Raw genomic sequence first — 19,316 nt, 5'->3', positions numbered from 1 at the left:
GACGAACTGCAGGTCCTTCAGCGCAGCCTTCTTCGCTTCGTACACCATCCGCAGGGCCGGGTCCTCAACGACTTGACCGAGACGGGACTCCAGGTCGAGCACCTCTTTTTGTAGACGCCCGACCCTGGCCGCCTGCCTCTTGGTCGACCCCCTCACGTACTCTTGACAGAAGACGCAGACATGAGCCTTGCCCACGTCCCACCATAGCCTCAAGGAGGGGAAGCCCCCCTGCTTCCTTCTCCAGTTGGCCCAGAAACGATGGAACGAGCACTGGAACTGCTCGTCCTCCAACAGCTGGTTGTTAAAATGCCAGTACGCGGACCTCGCCCTTGCGCGGAGCGAATGAGTTCCGCCCACATCACAACATGGCACCGGCCGCATGGAGGCTGCTGGGACGCAGGAAACTACGCCCGAGACACGTAAAGGCGGTCGATTCTGGACCATCCTACTCCAGGCCTCACCCAAGTAAAGGCGCTGGAGTCGGAGTGGAGATTTCACCAGACGTCCACCAAGTCGAAGGTCCCTCAACTTCTCGATCGCCGTCATGCTCTGCGGGGCACCGGAGCGGTCCCTCACCTCGAGGGTGCAGTTAAAATCCCCCCCGAGGACAATGGGGTCGCCGACGTCGAAAGAGCCAAGAAGAGCGGACACTTCTTCGAAGAAGCACGTTTGCTGCGGGCCGGACTGAGCGGCGTACACGTTCATGAGATGTAGCGGCACGTCCCCCAGGCGAACCGTGACGTGCAGCAAGCGGCCTGGCTCGGGCTCCTCGACCCCCATGATCTCCGGCTGAAAATGCGGGGCCAGCAAGATGGCCACCCCACCAGAAGTGGCGGTGAGGTGGCTCATGCGGACTTCTCCTTGCCATTCCAGGAGCCACGTGGCTTCATCTCCCGGAAAAGTGTGGGTTTCTTTCAGGAAGCACACCTCATATTTCGCCTCCCGCAGGAGCAAAAAATTGTTAAATCTACGGCGTGCCTCTCTGCCGCCGTTGATGTTGAGGCTGGCTATGGTTATCTTCATGACAAAAGCATAGTGCAACCTCTACCTAACCTATTGTGGGGGGGGGAGTGGAGTCGTTTGTTGACCTCCACTCCCTCAGCAGCCCAGCGAGGAACCTTTTGAGCTGGAGCAGCTCAAGGCCTTGCGCCTTTGATAAGGGCCCGCCCGTGGCCATGGTTTTAGCGGCGGCGCAGATGGACGTGATGAACAGCACCGGCTCAGACCATTTTTCCAGGGCCAGATGGGCTCGGTTGCAGCGACTCTGGCTCTGGACCAAACAGTCCCAGAGCTCCTTTACAGGAATGAGTGGGGATTCAGCGGTGGGCGCGAGGAGATTCACCACCTCACTGGCGATGGACTCGAGATCTTCTCCCACGTCCTCCACCGAGTCCCCGTCCCCCTCCGGGAGGTCGCCACCAGCAGCCGGCCCGTCGACCGCACGACGTACGGCAAATGGCCTGGCCGCTCCATCCGACCCTGGCTCTGCCCTGCTCCCACCACCAGGATCGTTGGCAGAGGAGTCCCCACTGGGCTCTTTTAAAAGTGGTGCTGGGTTAGGAAGCGACAGCGGAAGGGGTTTCTCCTCCGCCCCAGGAACCGGGGAACACGGAGAGACCTGGTTTAAGAAATTCTCCAGGTCCTCCAAGCACCTCAGCTCCAAAGTAGGGGGCGAGGGTTGGTGTTCTTCCCCATCCCCGCCGCTACCCCCCGGCCCAGCGTGTACAGAATCATTAAAATTGTGAACACTTTGTATTTCTTCCGGGTCGAGCAACTCCCGGGGGAAGTCGGTTAATAGCTGGGCGGGCTCAGGTTCGGACTTTTTGGCCCCACCTGCCTCAGTCCCCGGGACGCTCGACCTGGCGGCAACGCATTCCTCCGCTGGCCCCACGCCCCCCACGACAGGTACATCTTCCACGCCATCCCCGGGAGGCAGAGGCTGGGCAGCCTCGACTGCCCCACCCCCTCCGGGGACAGATTCCTCTCGCCTGCGGCGCAGTTTGGGGGCGCTGGTGAGGGACGCGGGACACGCGGCAGGCACCGACTCCTCCGCGGAGGGATGTTGTTCCCCCTCCGCTTCATTGGAGCGGCGCTTCCTTTTGTTCCTGGGGGGGGCGCGGTGGCAGGGAGACCTTCATGTGTGCCGAGGCCTCCCGCTCCACTCCCCCCTTTTACTTTTCTTGCCCGCTCCCAGCCCCTCTGCGGTATTGGTCAAGGGCTCGGGCACGGGCTCAGGGCACACCGCGCTCGCCGGTGACAGGGTTGGGCTGAGCGCGGTGATCAGACTGTCTGGCACACTGAGGGTACCCGCCTCGAGGTGTTTCGCCTTCCTCCGTGCCTTCTCTCCGACCGGACGCTCTCCCTCACCGCCGGCGGAGGCTGTGAAAACAAAGGCCTCCGACGATGCCCGCGGACCTATGGCTCCCGGTACGCAGACGCAACTAGAGGGAGGGGTGGCGGCGGCGCCAACCTTGGCTGCCTTCGGTGGTTTGGCGGCCTTGGAGGTGGGGCAGTTCTTGCGAACGTGCCCCACCTCCCTACAGACATCGCACTGCACGCCGTCCAACGTCCAAAAGACGCGGTAGGCAGTCCCCTCGTGCGCCACATTAAAACTGAAAACTGCCCTCTGTCGTCTCCTCCCACACCAGCCGGACAAAGAGCTGGCGCCGGAAGGAGAACACGTGGTGCAGGCTGTTCTCCCTGAGGCCGAGCGGTATGGGGTTAATCCCTGACCTTACCTCCCCGAGTTGGTGTAGGTGAGGGAGGAGGAGCTCAACGGGAACAAAGGGCGGGACGTTGGAAAGGATGACCCTCTGCACGGTGGCCTTGACAGGGTCCACCGGCAGGAACGTCCCGCCCACCGTGAGCCCCTTTTCAAGGGCCAGGGACACCGCTGCTCCTACCCCAGGAAGAACACCGCCTTCCCAGACATTTTGGAGGCCGCGACAATGGCCGAGGTGCCGACTACCCCAGCCATTGCCCGCATGCACTCCTCAATGCTCATTGTGGGGTGAGTGTAGCTCTTGACCCCGTGTTTTTTCGTAATTAGTTTAAATGGTGGCAGGGCAGCAGGAGGCGCAGGAGGCGCAGTGGATGTGGACGCCGCCTGTGCGTACGTCTTAGCTGGCCCTGCCACCGGCGTGGATGGGGTCGCCATGACGGGGTCCCTTTAAGGGCTACACCCACCCCAAAGTCACAGGCCTTAATGGTCTTAAATTGGCCTCGTTGGTGTTTGAGCAGAGGGAGCTCTTAGTGGGGCACACCTCTCCCCTAGTTAACGACTGGGGAGGGGCCTTGCTCCCTCTGCTCAGTTGTCTTCATTTAATTTTAATTAAGGAGGAAAGGGGCTCTCAGAGAGAGAGGGGAGAGACAGAGAGAGTGACAGAGATAGAGTGAGGGGTGGGAAATAGGGAAGCTGTGAGGGCAGATCTCCCCTCACAGTGATGGATGGGTGTTTTCTGGAGTGCACTCCCCAGATGATGGAAAAACAAGACAGTCTTATAGGATGGTTTTCGGGTGCGGGGAGAAGATGTCTTCACCTGGGGAAGCAGTAGCCACTCAGGCACACACTCCCAACGATGTTAAATAGGGTGATTAATAATTCTTCAGCCAGGTAGCTCCAGCTATCCCAGGCTAGTCAATGGGGGAGGGGTGCTTCAGTGGTGTGTGGGGCCTAGCCGTAAGCAAGACCCCCACACACACTTCCACACACAAACACCCCCCGCGATGTTCCGGGCCTCGAAGAAATCTTGTTTTCTCCCCCCACCAATAAAACAATGTCTTTTAGGGGAATGAACCAGTACACCCACCTGTAGAATGTTGTAGAGTCTCCCTCCTTCCACACAGGTTGTTGTTCTTTCCCCCTCTATCCAACTCTCTGTAGAAGTAATACAGTTGTTTAATTGTCTGCTCTCCTCCTCTCCCTCTGGATGGATTGTAATGAAGTAAGCCCCTTCCTCCTCTTCCTGGGCTTGTCTCAGGGTTCTCTCCAGGCCTTCAGGCAGGAGCCACAGCAGGGAGCTCCTTCCCTCACTGCTCCAGGCTCCAAAAGATCAGGCCACGCTTCCAACAGCTCCACCCTTGTCCACAGAACTCTTTTTGGTTGGATAAACATTAAATCAAATGCCCCCCAATCTGGGAGACACTCCAAACATTTTTCAAACTGCCCTTTTTTTTTTACTTTTTTTTTTTTACTTTAAAAAAAAATTTTGTGGCCATAAAATCATAAATTCTACAAGTGCCCCCTATAAAAGGGTAGGGGGACACTAAAACCGGCAATAAAACAAATCAAACTGTAAAATAAATGAAATCAAATTAAAATTTGGTTGGCGGGGGTAACGATGCACTCCAGTCCCTCTGGAGCCCACCTCTCGCGGAAGGCCACGAGCGTACCGGTGGACACCATGTGCTCCATCTCCAAGGACACCCTGGCATGGATGTATGCGCGGAAGAGAGGCAGGCAGTCAGGCTGAACGACTCCCTCGACCGCTGGCTGCCTGGACCAGATGATGGCACCCTTGGCCGTGCCCAGGAGCAGTCCTACGAGGAGGCCCTCGGACCTACCCGCTCCCCTCCGCACAGGATGCCCAAAGATCAGGAGTGTGGGACTGAAGTGCAGCCAGAATTTCAGGAGCTGCCCCTGTAAATAATAAAACAGGGGCTGCAACCTCGCACATTCAGTGAAAACATGAAACACGGACTCTTCCAAACCGCAGAAATTGCAGGCGGCCTGGGAGCCCGTGAACCGGCTTAAAAAATTATTGCACGGCACTGCTCCGTGCACCACCCTCCAGGCCAAGTCCCCGATAAATAGTGGGAGGACTCCGTGTAGAGTGCCCTCCATCGGGGACCCCCGCCTCCTGCGGATGGCAAGATGGTACGCCATGGCGTGTCCGGACAGCAGGCGAGGATGGCAAAGTTGAGAGTGCGCATGAGCAGCCCGTACAGGAAACCCCTCCGCGCAGAACTGAAAAGCACAGAAGGGATTTCCCCGAGGCGGCTCAAGTTGTGAGGCGCCGGTTCCTGAGGGAGGTTCCGGGGTTTGGCGCCGATGAGAAATTCCGTCCGGACGGGGTCAGTTCGGATGGGATTGCCCCATGTGCTTGAGCCACCTCGATACACCTAACAAAGTCAGGGCCCAGAGCTGTTTTTAGCGACTCGATGGCATCGGCTGCGCGGCGGACGTCGGCCGAATTTAGGTGCAGCACCAGCGTGTCTGGCGCCATCCAGCCCGCTCCTCCGCCATCGAGCAGGTCCCTGACCCTGGTCACCTCACCATCCACAGCACTCTCGTCCGACTGCCACCTACAACCTCGGTCGTCGAGGTACGGATTCCCGAGCAGCGGCTCCTGCAGGACAGCCGCCACACCAGCCGGTGGAGAGCTGCGCGTGGTGGAGACTTTGTTCCAGACCCTGGTGAGTTCCTTGTAAAAGACAGGCAGCTCCTGGAAGGCGGTCCTGACGCCCCCCAAACTCACAAACAGGAGCTGCGTTTTGTAGTTGAGGCCGTGTTGCTGGCGGAAGAAATACGTCGCCAGAGCACGCCACCTAGGAGGGGGCTCGACGTAAATGTATCTCTGCAGGGTCTGAAGACGCAAAGTCACGAGCTGGGTGCTGACGCACACCAACGACTGACCGCCCTCCCCAAGCGGGAGACTCAAGACCGCGGCAGAGACCCAGTGCTTCCTGTTGTTCCAGAATAGTCCACCAACTTCTTCTGTATCTTGGTGACAAACGCAGGGGGAGGGGTCAAAGTGACCAGCCGGTACCACAGCATGGCGGCCACCAGCTGGTTTATGACTAGAGCTTGACCCCTGTAGGACAGCACTCGGAGCAGTCCTGTCCAGCGCCCTAGGCGAGCGGTGACCTTGGCCTCCAGCTCTTGCCAGTTCGCCGGCCAGGCTTCCTCGTTGGGGCTAAGGTAGACTCCCAGATAGAGGAGATGGGTCGTGCTCCAGGCAAAAAGGCCTGAGCTCCTCCGGCAGGGAGTCAACCCGCCACTGACCCAAAGGAGTCTGGAGCATTTCTCCCAGTTGATCCTGGCGGAGGATACGGCAGAGTAAATCTTCTGGCACTCACGCATCCTCCGCAGTTCAGCAGGATCCTCTACCGCGAGGAGCACGTCATCGGCGTAAGCCGAGAGGACGACCTCCACGCCCGGCCCTTGCAGAGCCAGGCTCCACGCAGATGGCATATAACTGGCCGGACATGCGGCATCCCTGGCGCACCCCTCTCCAAAAGCGAAGGGGCGCCATCAAGCACCCATTAACCTTTAACAGACACTCCGCAGCGGCGTACAAAAGTCAGATCTGGGCGACGAAATGCGTCCCGAACCTGAAAGCGCGCAGAGTCCCGAACAGATAGTCGTCATCCACCCTGTCGAACGCCTTCTCTTGGTCGAGAGATAGGAAGGCGACCGACAGACCAGCCTCCTGTGAATGATGGATGAGGTCCCGGACCAGATGCATGTTATCGTGGATTGTCCGGCCCGGGACCATGTAGGAATGGTCGGGGTGGATCATGTGGTCCAGCACGGCGCCAAGGCGAGCAGATATTGCCCTGGCGAAGATTTTGTGGTCCGTGCTGAGGAGGGAGACCGGGCGCCAGTTCTTAAGGAGGCGGAGATCGCCCTTCTTAGGCAGCAGGACGATGACTGACCTGCGCCAAGAGAGGGGCATCTCCCCGGTCGCCAGACTTTCCACCAGGACCCGCAGTTAGTCGCCCCACAGGACGTCCCAGAACGCTCTGTGGAACTCCACGGTCAGTCCGTCCAGCCCCGGGGCTTTTCCCCTCGAGAGCCGGTCGAGGGCGCCGGTCAGCTCCGCCAGGCTTAGCGGATCTTCCAGATTTTCGGCGCCCTCCGGGCTGACCTTCGGCAGGTCCTCCCTCAAAACTCTACGCGCCTCCTCGCTGGATGGCTACGGAGAGAGCAGAGCCCCGTAATATTCACGGGCCCTGTTGTTGACGCCCTCCGGATCCAAGACGAGAGAGCCGTCGTCAGCCAGCAGCATCAAGAGATGCTTACGGACACCCTGTCTTTTTCCAATGAGTAGAAGAAGGGGGAGCCGTGGTCCAGATCCCGCAGGAACCGGATCTGCGACTTCACGAATGCGCATCGGGACCGGATGAACTGCAGGTCCTTCAGTGCGTCCATCTTCGCTTCATACACCGTCCGCAGGGCCGGGTCCTCGACGACTTGATCAAGATGGGACTCCAGGTCGAGCATCTCTTTTTCTAGGCTCCCGACCCTGGACGCCCGCCTCTTGGTCGACCATCTCGCGTACCCTTGACAGAAGACACGGACGTGAGCCTTGCCCATCTCCCACCATAGCCTCAAGGAGGGGAAGCCCCCCTGCTTCCTTCTCCAGTTGGCCAAGAAACGACGGAACGAGTCCTGGAACCGCTCGTCCTCCAGCAGCTGGTTGTTAAAATGCCAGTACGCGGACCCCGTCCTCACGGGGAGCGAAGCGAGCTCCGCCCACACCAGGTGCTGGTCCGAACATGGCACCGGCCGCATGGAGGCCGCCGGGACACAGGAAGCGTACGCCCGAGACACGTAAAGGCGGTCGACTTTGGACCATCCTACTCCAGGCCTCACCCAAGTAAATGCGCTGGAGTCGGGATGGAGATTTCACCAGACGTCCACCAAGTCGAAGGACCCGACCAGGTCCCTCAACTTCTCGATCGCCGTCATGCTCTGCGGGGCACCGGAGCGGTCCCTCGCCTCGAGGGTGCAGTTAAAATCCCCCCCGAGGACAATGCAGTCGCCGATGTCGACAGAGCCAAGAAGAGCGGACACTTCTTCGAAGAAGCGCCCTTGCTGCGGGCCTGCCTGAGGGGCGTACACGTTCACGAGATGGAACGGCACATCCCCCACGCGAACCGTGATGCGCAGCAAGTGGCCTGGCATGGGCTCCTCGACCCCCAAGATCTCCGGCTGAAAATGCGTGGCAGGCAAGATGGCCACCCCACTAGAAGTGGTGGTGAGGTGGCTCATGCGGACCTCTCCTTGCCATTCCAGGAGTCACGTGGGTTCATCTCCCGGAACGGTGTGCGTTTCTTGCAGGAAGCACACCGCATATTTCCCCTCCAGCAGGAGGAAAAAATTGTTAAATCTATGGCGTGCCTCTCTTCATGACAAAAGCAACCTCTACCTAACCTATTGTGGGGGGGAAGTGGAGTTGTTTGTTGACCTCCACTCCCTCAGCAGCCCAGCGAGGAACCTTTTGAGCCAGCGCAGCTCAAGGCTTTGCGCCTTTGATAAGGGCCCGCCCGTGGCCATGGTTTCAGCGGCGGCGCGGACGGACGCGATGAGCAGCACTGGCTTGGACCATTTTTCCCGGGCCAGATGGGCTCGGTTGCGGCGACCCTGGTTCTTGACCAAAGAGTCCCGGAGTTCCTTTACAGGAATGAGGCAGGACTCAGTGTCGGGTGCGAGGAGATCCACTGCCTCACTGGTGATGGACTCGAGATCTTCTCCCGCGTCCTCCACCGAGGCCCCGTCCCCCTCTGGGTGGTCACCGCCAGCAGCCGGCCCGTCGACCACACGAGGTACGGCAAACGGCCCGGCCGTTCCATCTGACCCTGGCTCTGCCCCCATCCCACCCCCAGGATCGTCGGCAGAGGAGTCCCCACTGGGCTCTTTTAAAAGTAGTGCTGGGTCAGGAAGCGACAGAGGAAGGGGTTCCTCCTCCACCCCGGGCACCGGGGAACACGGAGAGACCTGGTTTAAGAAATCCTCCAGGTCCTGCAAGTCCCCCAGCTCCAAAGTAGGGGGCGAGGGTTGGTGTTCTTCCCCCTCCCCGCCGCCAACCCCCGGCCCAGCGTGGACAGAATCATTAAAATTATTAACACTTTGTATTTCTTCCGGGTCGAGCAACTCCCGGGGGAAGTCGGTTAATAGCTGGGCGGGCTCAGGTTCGGTCTTTTCGGCCCCGCCCGCCTCAGTCCCCGGGACGCTCGACGCGGCGGCAACGCATTCCTCCGCTGGCCCCACGCCCCCCACGACAGGCAGATCTTCCACGCCATCCCGGGAGGCAGAGGCCGGGCAGCCTCGACTGCACGACCCTCCCCGGGGACAGATTCCTCTCGCCTAAGGCGCAGTTTGGGGGCGCTGGTGGGGGACGCGGGACACGCGGCGGGCACCGACTCCTCCGCGGAGGGATGTTGTTCCCCCTCCGCCTCATTGGAGCAGCGCCTCCTTTTGTTCCTGGGGGAGCGCGGAGGCAGGGAGACCTCCCGCTCCACTCCCCCCTTTTTCTTTTCTTGCCCGTGCCCAAGCCCCTCTGCGGTATTGGTCAGGGGCTCGGGCACGGGCTCAGTGCACCCCGCGCTCGCCAGTGACAGGGTTGGGCTTTGCGCGGTGATCAGACTGTCTGGCGCACTGAGGGGACCCGCCTCCAGATGTTTTGCCTTCCTCCGCGCCTTCTTTTCGATCGGACGCTCTCCCTTCCACCCGCCGGAGGCCGTGAAAACAATGTACTCCGACGATGCCCACGCACCCACAGCTCCCGGTATGCGGACGCAACTAGGGGGCGGGGTGGAAGCGGCGCCAGCCTTGGCCGCCTTCAGTGGTTTGGCGGCCTTGGAGGCGGGGCAGTTGTGGCGAACGTGCCCCACGTCCCTGCAGGCATGGCACCGCACGCCGTCTGACATCCAAAAGATGCGGTAGGCAGTCCCCTCGTGTGCCACATTAAAACTGCCCTCTGTCGTCTCCTCCCGCGCCAGCTGGACAAAGAGCTGGTGGCAGAAGGAGAACACGTGGCGCAGGCTGTTCTCTCTGAGGCCGAGCGGTATGGGGTTAATCCCTGACCTTACCTCCCCCAGTTGGTGTAGGTGAGGAAGGAGGAGCTCAGCGGGAACAAAGGGCGGGACGTTGGAAAGGATGACCCTCTGCGCGATGGCCTCGAGAGGGTCCACCAGCAGGAACATCCCGCCCACCGTGAGCCCCTTTTCAAGGGCCAGGGACACCGCCCGCTCTGACCCCAGGAAGAACACCGCCTTCCCAGACATTTTGGAGGCCGCGACAATGGCCGATGGGCCGACTACACCAGCCATCGCCCGCACCCACTCCTCAATGCTCATTGTGGGGTGAGTGTAGCTCTTGACCCCGTGTTTTTTCATAATTATTTTAAATGGTGGCAGGGCAGCAGGAGGCGCAGGAGGCGCCATGGATGTGGAAGCCACCTGCACGTAAGTCTTAGCTGGCCTTGCCACTGGCGTGGATGGGGTCGCCATGACCGGGTACCTTTAAGGGCTACACCCACCCCAAAGTCACAGGCCTTAATGATCTTAAATTGGCCTCGTTGGTGTTTGAGCAGAGGGAGCTCTTAGTGGGGCACACCTCTCCCCTAGTTAACGATTGGGGAGGGGCCTTGCTCCCTCTGCTCAGTTGTCTTAATTTAATTTTGATTAAGGAGGAAAGGGGCTTTCAGAGAGAGAGGGGAGAGACAGAAGAGTGACAGAGATGGAGAGAAGGGGGAGTGGGAAAGAGGGAAGCTGTGAGGGCTGGTCTCCCCACACAGTGATGGGTGGGTGTTTTTCTGGGTTGCACCCCCCAGATGATGGAAAAACAAGACACAGTCTTATAGGATGGTCTTCGGGTGGGGGGAGAAGATGTCTTCACCTGGGGCAGCTGGAGCCACCCATGCGAACACACCCAACGATGTTAAATAGGGTGATTAATAATTCTTCAGCCAGGTAGCTCCAGCTATCCCAGGCTAGGCAATGGGGAAGGGGTGCTTCAGTGGTGTGTGGGGCCTAGCTGTAAGCAAGACCCCCACACACACTTCCACACACACACACCCACACGCACACATCTGGGTCTCGAAGAAATCTTCTTTTCTCCCCCCACCAATAAAACAATGTCCTTAGGGGAATGCACCAGTACACCCACCTGTAGAATGTTGTAGAGTCTCCCTCCTTCAACACAGGTTGTTGTTCTTTCCCCCTCTCTCCAACTCTCTGTCGAAGTAATAAAGTTGTTGAATTTTCTGCTCTCCTCCTCTCCCTCTGGATGGATTGTAATGAAGTAAGCCCCTTCCTCCTCTTCCTGGGCTGGTCTCTGGGTTCTCTCCAGGCCTTCAGGCAGGAGCTACAGCAGGGAGCTCCTTCCCTCACTGCTCCAGGCTCCAAATGATCAGGCCACGCCTCCAACAGCTCCACCCTTGTCCACAGAACTCTTTTTGGTTGGATAAAGAAATAAACATGAAATCAAATGACCCCCAATGTGCGGGACACTCCAAACATTTTTCAAACTGCCCTTTTTTTTTTGTTTTTAATTTCTGGGCCATAAAATCATTAATTCTACAAGTGCCCCCTATAAAAGGGGAGGGCGATACTAAAACCGGCAATTAAAACAAATCAAACTGTAAAATAAATAAAATCAAATTAAAATTTGGTTGCCGGGTGTAACGATGCACTCCTGTCCCTCCGGCATCCACCTCTCGTTGAAGGCCGCGAGCGTACCAGTGGACACCGCGTGCTCCATCTCCAAGGACACCCTGGCGCGGATGTACGCACGGAAGAGAGGCAGGCAGTCAGGCTGAACGACCCCCTCGACCGCCGCTGCCTGGACCGGCTGATGGCACCCTTGGCCGTGCCCAGGAGCAGTCCTACGAGGAGGCCCTCGGACCTACCCGCTCCCCTCCACACTGTGTGCCCAAAGATCAGGAGTGTGGGACTGAAGTGCAACCATAATTTCAGGAGCAGCCCCTTTAAATAATAAAACAGGGGCTGCAACCTCGTGCATTCGATAAAAACATGGAACACGGACTCTTCCAGACCACAGAAATTGCAGGCGGCCTGGGAGCCCATGAACTGGCTTAAAGATTTATTGCGCGGCACTGCTCCATGCACCACCCTCCAGGCCAAGTCCCTGATAAATAGTGGGAGGACTCCCGCATAGAGTGCCCTCCATCGGGAACCCCCGCTTCCTCCGGATGGCAAGATGGTACGCCATGGCGTGTCCGGACGGCAGGCGAGGATGGCTGAGTTGAGAGTGTGCAGGAGCAGCCCGTACAGGAAACCCCTCCACGCGGAAATGAAAGGCACAAAGGAGATTTCCTCGAGGCCGCTCAAGTTGTGAGGCGCCGGCTCCTGAGGGAGGTTCCGGGGTTTGGCGCTGATGAGGAGTTCCGTCCGGACGGGGGTCAGTTCGGACGGGATCTCCCCACGTGCCTGAGCCTCCTCGATGCACCTAACGGAGTCAGGGCCCAGAGCTGTTTTTCGCGACTCGATGGCATCGGCTGTGCGGTGGACATCGGCCGAATTTAGGCGCTGCGCCAGCAAGCCTGGCACCATCCAGCCCGCTCCTCCGCCATCGAGCAGGTCCCTGACCCTGGTCACCTGACCAGCCACAGCCCTCTCGTCCGACTGCCACCTAAAACATCGGTCGTGAAGGTACGGATTCCCGAGCAGCGGCTCCTGCAGGACAGCCGCCACTCCAGCCGGTGGAGAGCTGTGCTTGGTGGAGACTTTGTTCCAGACCCTGTTGAGTTCCTTGTAAAAGACAGGCAGCTCCTGGACGGCGGTCCTGACGCCCCCCAAGCTCACAAACAGGAGCTGTGTGTCGTAGTTGAGGCCGTGCTGCTGGCAGAAGAATACGTCGCCAGAGCACGCCACCTAGGAGGGGGCTCGACGTAAAGGTATCTCTGCAGGGTCTGAAGATGGAAAGTCGCGAGCTGGGCGCTGACACACACCAACGACTGATCGCCCTCCCCAAGCGGGAGACTCAAGACCGCAGCAGAGACCCAGTGCTTCCTGTTGTTCCAGAAGAAGTCCACCAGCTTCTTCTGTATCTTGGTGACAAACGCAGGGGGAGGGGTCAAAGTGACCAGCCGGTACCACAACATTGCGGCCAGCAGCTAGTTTATGACTAGCGCCCGACCCCTGTAGGACAGCAGTCGGAGCAGTCCTGTCCAGCACCTTAGGCGAGCGGCGACCTTGGCCTCCAGCTCTTGCCAGTTCAGGCTTCCTCGTCGGGGCTAAGGTAATCTCTCAGATAGAGGAGATGGGTCGTGCTCCAGGCAAAAGGCCTGAGCTCCTCCGGCAGGGAATCCACCCGCCACTGACCCACCAGGAGTCCGGAACATTTCTCCCAGTTGATCCTGGCAGAGAATGCGGCCGAGTAAATCTCCTGACACTCACGCATCCTCCGCAGGTCAGCGGGATCCTCTACCGCAAGGAGCACGTCATCGGCGTAAGCCGAGAGGACGACCTCCACGCCCGGCCCTTGCAGAGCCAGTCCCGTCAACCTCGTCCGCAGGAGGCGCAGGAAAGGCTCCACGCAGATGGCATATAACTGGCCGGACATGGGACATCCCTGGCGCACCCCACTCCCAAAGCGAAGGGGCGCCGTCAAGGACCCATTAACCTTTATCAGACACTCCACGGCGGCGTACAAAAGTCGGATCCGGGCGACGAAATACGCCCCGAACCCGAATGCGCGCAGAGTTCCGAACAGATAGTCGGGATCCACCCTGTCGAAAGCCTTCTCTTGGTCGAGAGATAGGAAGGCGACCGACAGAACAGCCTCTTGGGAATGATGAATGCGGTCCCGGACCAGATGGATGTTATCGTAGATTGTCCGGCCCGGGACCGTGTAGGACTGGTCGGGGTGGATCATGTGGTCCAGCACAGCGCCAAGGCGAGCAGACATCGCCTTGGCGAAGATTTTGTAGTCCGTGCTGAGGAGGGAGACCGGGCGCCAATTCTTAAGGAGGCGGAGATCGCCCTTCTTAGGCAGCAGGGCGATGACTGCCCTGCGCCAAGACAGCGGCATCTCCCCGGTCGCCAGACTTTCCCCCAGGACCCGCACGTAGTCGCCCTCCCCAGGACGTCCCAGAACGCCCTGTGGAACTCCACGGTCAGCCCGTCAAGCCCCGGGGCTTTTCCCCTCGAGAGCCGGGCGAGGGCGCCGGTCAGCTCCGCCAGGCTTAGAGGAGCTTCCTGATTTTCGGCGCCCTCCGGGCTGACCTTCAGCAGGTCCTCCCACAAAACTCTACGCGCTTCCTCGCTGGACGGATCCGGAGAGAACAGAGCCCCGTAATATTCATGGGCCCTGTTGTTGACGCCCTCCGGATCCGAGACGAGAGAGCCGTCGTCACCAGCAGCGTCAAGAGCTGCTTACGGACACTCTGTCTTTTTTCCAACGAGTAGAAGAAGGGGGAGCCGCGGTCTAGATCCCGCAGGAACCGGATCCGCGACCTCACGAACACGCCTCGTGACCCGACGAGCTGCAGGTCCTTCAGTGCGGCCTTCTTCGCTTCGTTCACCATCCGCAGGGCCGGGTCCTCGACGAATTGACCGAGATGGGACTCCAGGTCGAGCATCTCTTTTTCTCGGCGCCCGACCCTGGCCGCCCACCTCTTGGTCGACCCCCTCGCATACTCTTGACAGAAGACGTGGACGTGAGCCTTGCCCACGTCCCACCATAGCCTCAAGGAGGGGAAGCCGCCCTGCTTCCTTCTCCAGTCGGCCCAGAAACGACGGAACGAGTCCTGGAACCGCACGTGCTCCAGCAGCTGGTTATTAAAATGCCAGTACGTGGACCCCGTCCTCACTTGGAGCGAAGCGAGCTCCGCCCACATCAGGTGGTGATCCGAACACGGCACCGGTCGCATGGAGGCCGCCGAGACGCAGGAAACATACGCCCGAGACACGTAAAGGCGGTCGACTCTGGACCATCCTACTCCAGGCCTCACCCAAGTAAAGGCGCTGGAGTCGGGATGGAGATTTCGCCATACGTCCACCAAGTCGAAGGACCCGACCTGGTCCCTCAACTTCTCCATTGCCGTCATGCTCTGCAGAGCACCGGAGCGGTCCCTCGCCTTGAGTGTGCAGTTAAAATCCCCCCCGAGGACAATGCAGTCGCCGACATCGACGGAGTCAAGAAGAGCAGACACCTCTTCGAAGAAGCACGTTTGCTGCGGTACGGGCTGAGGGGCGTACACGTTCACGAGACGGAGCAGCACGGCCCCCAGGCGAACCGTGACGTGCAGCAAGTGGCCTGGCACGGGCTCATCGACCCCCAAGATCTCCGGCTGAAAATGCGGGGCCAGCAAGATTGCCACCCCACAAGAAGTGGTAGTGAGGTGGCTCATGCGGACCTCTCCTTGCCATTCCAGGAGCCACGTGGCTTCATCTCCCGGAACGGTGTGGGTTTCTTGCAGGAAGCACACCGCATATTTCCCCTCACGCAGGAGCGAAAAATTGTTAAATCTACGGTGTGCCTCTCTGCTGCCGTTAATGTTGAGGCTGGCTATGTTATCTTCATGACAAAAGCATAGTGCAACCTCTACCTAACCTATTGTGGGGGTGGGAGTGGAGTCGTTTGTTGACCTCCACTCCTTCAGCAGCCCAGCGAGGAACCTTTTGAGCCGGCGCAGCTCAAGGCCTTGCGCCTTTGATAAGGGCCCGCCCGCGGCCATGGTTTTAGCGGCGTCGCGGACGGATGCAACGAGCAGCCCCGGCTCGGACCATCTTTCCCGGGCCAGATGGATTCGGTTGCGGCGACCCTGGCTCTGGACCAAAAAGTCCTGGAGTTCCTTTACGGGAATGAGGGGGGACTCAACGGCGGGCACGAGGAGATCCACCGCCTCACTGGCGATGGACTCGAGATCTTCTCCCTCGTCCCCCAACGACTCCCCGTCCCCCTCCGGAAGGTCGCCGCCAGCAGCCGGACCGTCGACAACACGAGGTACGGCAAACGGCCCGGCCACTCCATCCGACCCTGTCTCTGCCCCGACCCCATCCCCAGGATCGTCGGCAGAGGAGTCCCCACTGGGCTCTTTTAAAAGTGGTGCTGGGTCGGGAAGCGACAGCGGAAGGGGGTCCTCCTCCGCCCCAGGAGCCGGGGAAGGCGGAGAGACCTGGTCAAAGAAATGTACCTGGTCCTCCAAGTACCCCAGCTCCAAAGTATGGGGCGAGGGTTGTTGTTCTTCCCTCTCCCCGCCGCCACCCCCCGGCCCAGCGTGTACAGATTGATTAAAATTGTTAATACTGTGTATTTCTGCCGAGTCGAGCAAGTCCCGGGGGAAGTTGAATATTGGCTGGGCGGGCTCAGGTTCGGCCTTTTCGGCCCTGCCCGCCTCAGTCCCCGGGACGCTCGACCCGGCGGCATCATATTCCTCCACCGGCCCCACGCCCCCCACGACAGGCAGATCCTCCACGCCATCCCCGAGAGGCAGAGGCTGGGCAGCCTCGACTGCCCCTCTCTCCCCGGAAACAGATTCCTCCGTCTACGGCGCAGTTTGGGGGCGCTGGTGGGGGATGCGGGACATGCGGCAGGCACCGACTCCTCCGCGGAGGGATGTTGTTCCCCCTCCGCCTGATTGGAGCGACGCCTCCTTTTGTCCCTGAGGGTGCGCGGAGGCAGGGAGACCTCCATGTCTGCCGAGGTCTCCCGCTCCGCCTCCCCCTTTTTCTTATCTTGCCTGCGCCCAAGCCCCTCTGCGGTATTGTCAAGGGCTCGTGCTCGGGCACGGGCTCAGGGCACCCCGCGCTCGCCGATGACTGGGTTGGGCTGAGCGCTGTGGTCAAACTTTCTGGCACACTGAGGGGACCCGCCTCGAGATGTTTCGCCTTCCTCCGTGCCTTCTTTTCGATCGGACGCTCTCCCTCCCCCCGCCAGAGGCCGTGAAAACAAAGGTCCCCAGCGATGCCCGTGCACCTACGGCTCCTGGCACGCAGACACTACTAGGGGGAGGGGTGGCGGCGGCGCCAGCCTTGGCCACCTTCGGTGGTTTGGCGGCCTTGGAGGCGGGGCAGTTCTTGCGAACGTGCCCCACCTCCCTACAGGCATGGCACCGCACGCCGTCCGACGTCCAGAAGACGCAGTCCCCTCGTGCACCACATTAAATGATCCGTCTGTTGTCTCCTCCCGCGCCAGCCGGACAAAAAGCTGGCGATGGAAGGAGAACACATGGCGCAGGCTGCTCTCCCTGAGGCCGAGCGGTATGGGGTTGATCCCTGACCTTACCTCCACCAGTGTAGGTGACAGAGGAGGAGCTCAGCGGGAACAAAGGGTGGGACGTTTAAAGTACGACCCTCTGCGCGGTGGCCTCGAGAGGGTCCACCGGCAGGAATGTCCCGCCCACCGTGAGCCCCTTTTCAAGGGCCAGGGACACCGCCCGCTCTGACCCCAGGAAGAATACAGCCTTCCCAGACATCTTGGAGGCTGCGACAATGGCCGAGGGGCCGACTATCCCAGCCATCGCCCGCACGCACTCCTCAATGCTCATTGTGGGGTGAGTGTAGCTCTTGACCCCGTTTTTCTTCGTAATTAGTCTGAATGGTGGCAGGGCAGCAGGTGGCGCAGGAGGCGCCGTGGATGTGGACGCCGCCTGCGCATAAGTCTTAGCTGGCCCTGCTACCGGTGTGGATGGGGTCGCCATCACGGGGTCCCTTTAAGGGCCACACCCACCCCAAAGTCACAGGCCTTAATGGTCTTAAATTGGCCTCATTTCAATTTATGAGCAGAGGAGCTCTCAATGAGGCACACCTCTCCCCTAGTTGACAATTGGGGAGGGGCCTTGCTCCCTCTGCTCAGTTGTCTTAATTGTTTTTCCAATTAAAGAGGAAAGGGCTCTCAGAGAGAGAGGGGAGAGACAGAGAGAGTGACAGTGAGAGAGAGAGGGGGTGGGAAAGAGGGAAGCTGTGAGGGCAGGTCTCCCCTCATAGTGATGGGTGGGTGTTTTTCTGGGGCGAACTCCCTAGATGATGGAAAAACAAAGCAAGGCACAGTCTTATGGGATGGTCTTCGGGCGGGAGGAGAAGATGTCTTCACCTGGGACAGCTGGAGCCACCCAGGCACACACTCCCAACGATGTTTAATAAGGTGATTTGGGAAATCTTCAGCCAGGTAGCTCCAGCTATCCCCGGATAGGCAATGGGGGAGGGGTGCTTCAGTGGTGTGTGGGGCCTAGCTGTAAGCAAGACCCCCGCACACACTTCCACACACACACGCCCCCCGCGATGTTCAGAGCCTCGAAGAAAATCTTCTTTTCTCCCCCCACCAATAAAACAATGTCTTTCGGGGAATGCACCAACACCCACCTGTAGAATATTGTAGAATCTCCCTCCTTCCACACAGGTTGTTGCTCTTTTCCCATTCTCTCCAACTCTTTGTTGAAGTAAATGAAGTTGTTGAAATTTTTCAGCTCTCCTCCTCTCCCTCCGGACGTTGTATTGTAGTAAGCCGGCCCTTTCCTCCTCTTCCTGGGCTGGTCTCAGGGCTCACTCTCGGCCTTCCAGACAGGAGCTAAAGCAGGGAGTTCCTTCTCTCTCAGCAGCACAGCTCCAACTGAATAGGCCACGCCTCCAAAGCTCCACCATTGGTCCACAGATCCCTGAAAGTAGCAGGCCAGATGGATAAGATGGTTAAGAAGGCATACGGAATGCTTGACTTTATTGGCCGAGGCATAGAATATAAGAGCAGGGAGGTTATGCTTAAATTGTATAATTCTTTGGTTAGGCCACAGCTGGAGTACTGCGTGCAGTTCTGGTCGCCACATTATAAAAAGGATGTCACCCTACCCAAACCTTGCTGGTGGTGATCCAACTCTAACAATATTGGTATTAACAATTCTCTAACATTATTAGTGGTGTCGCTTCTCGGCCTTTTGGCTAAGATCATGCGTAACTGACCTGACAGGGGAGTAACCATGACACCAACGTGGTTCTCCCTGGATCAGAAAGGTGGTTCTCCTATGCTTTTTGGAAATAGGAGGTGGGTGGGGTGGCTTGACCCATCCACCTCCACGGAGGTGTGTGGGGTTGCTGAACCATCCACCTCCATGGCACGAACCTGGTATTGCAGTACTTCCAGGAACGGTGCTTGGGCTCTAGGCCTTTTCGCTAAGAGCATTAGCGCAGGGTGATCCTTGATGTGTGCAAGGTGACCTCTGGCGTTTGTGATCTGACAAAGAATTGGAAAGATTGGCTACGAAAAAAAAAAAATTAGTGGTGTCCCTACTCTAACATTACTGCTGGTGATCCTACTCTAACAGTCCACAGGTCACCTTGGGATAGGCGGATCAAGTGACACATTCCAGTGAGTGTGTTCATAATCTAATCTAACATTACTAGTGGTGACTCTGCTCTAGCATGACTGCTGTGACCCGACTCTAACATTACTGGTGGTGGCCCTACTCCAACATGACTGGTGATGACTCTACTCTAACATTACTGGTGGTGACCAGACTCTAACATTACTGGTGGTGACCCTACTCCAACATTACTGGTGATGACTCTCCTCTAACATTACCAGCTGATACAAAAGCAAAACGCGCTTATTTTACTGCAACACCGGCCAACAC

The 19,316-nt window shown here is 58.8% G+C and overlaps 1 non-coding gene across 1 annotated transcript; it reads left to right on the top strand.

Annotated features, from left to right (window-relative positions):
• Positions 1-18,604: 18,604 nt before the first annotated feature.
• On the top strand, positions 18,605-18,801 carry LOC139274378 (U2 spliceosomal RNA). Its single transcript, XR_011595456.1, has one exon. It is a non-coding gene; the product is annotated as a U2 spliceosomal RNA (small nuclear RNA).
• The last annotated feature ends 515 nt before the right edge of the window (positions 18,802-19,316 follow it).

Source organism: Pristiophorus japonicus, chromosome 9 (assembly GCF_044704955.1).
Source record: "Pristiophorus japonicus isolate sPriJap1 chromosome 9, sPriJap1.hap1, whole genome shotgun sequence".
Classification (NCBI taxonomy): domain Eukaryota; kingdom Metazoa; phylum Chordata; class Chondrichthyes; family Pristiophoridae; genus Pristiophorus; species Pristiophorus japonicus.
The sequence above is the reverse complement of the archived record's forward strand: the minus strand, read 5'-3'. Positions and strand labels throughout refer to the sequence as shown.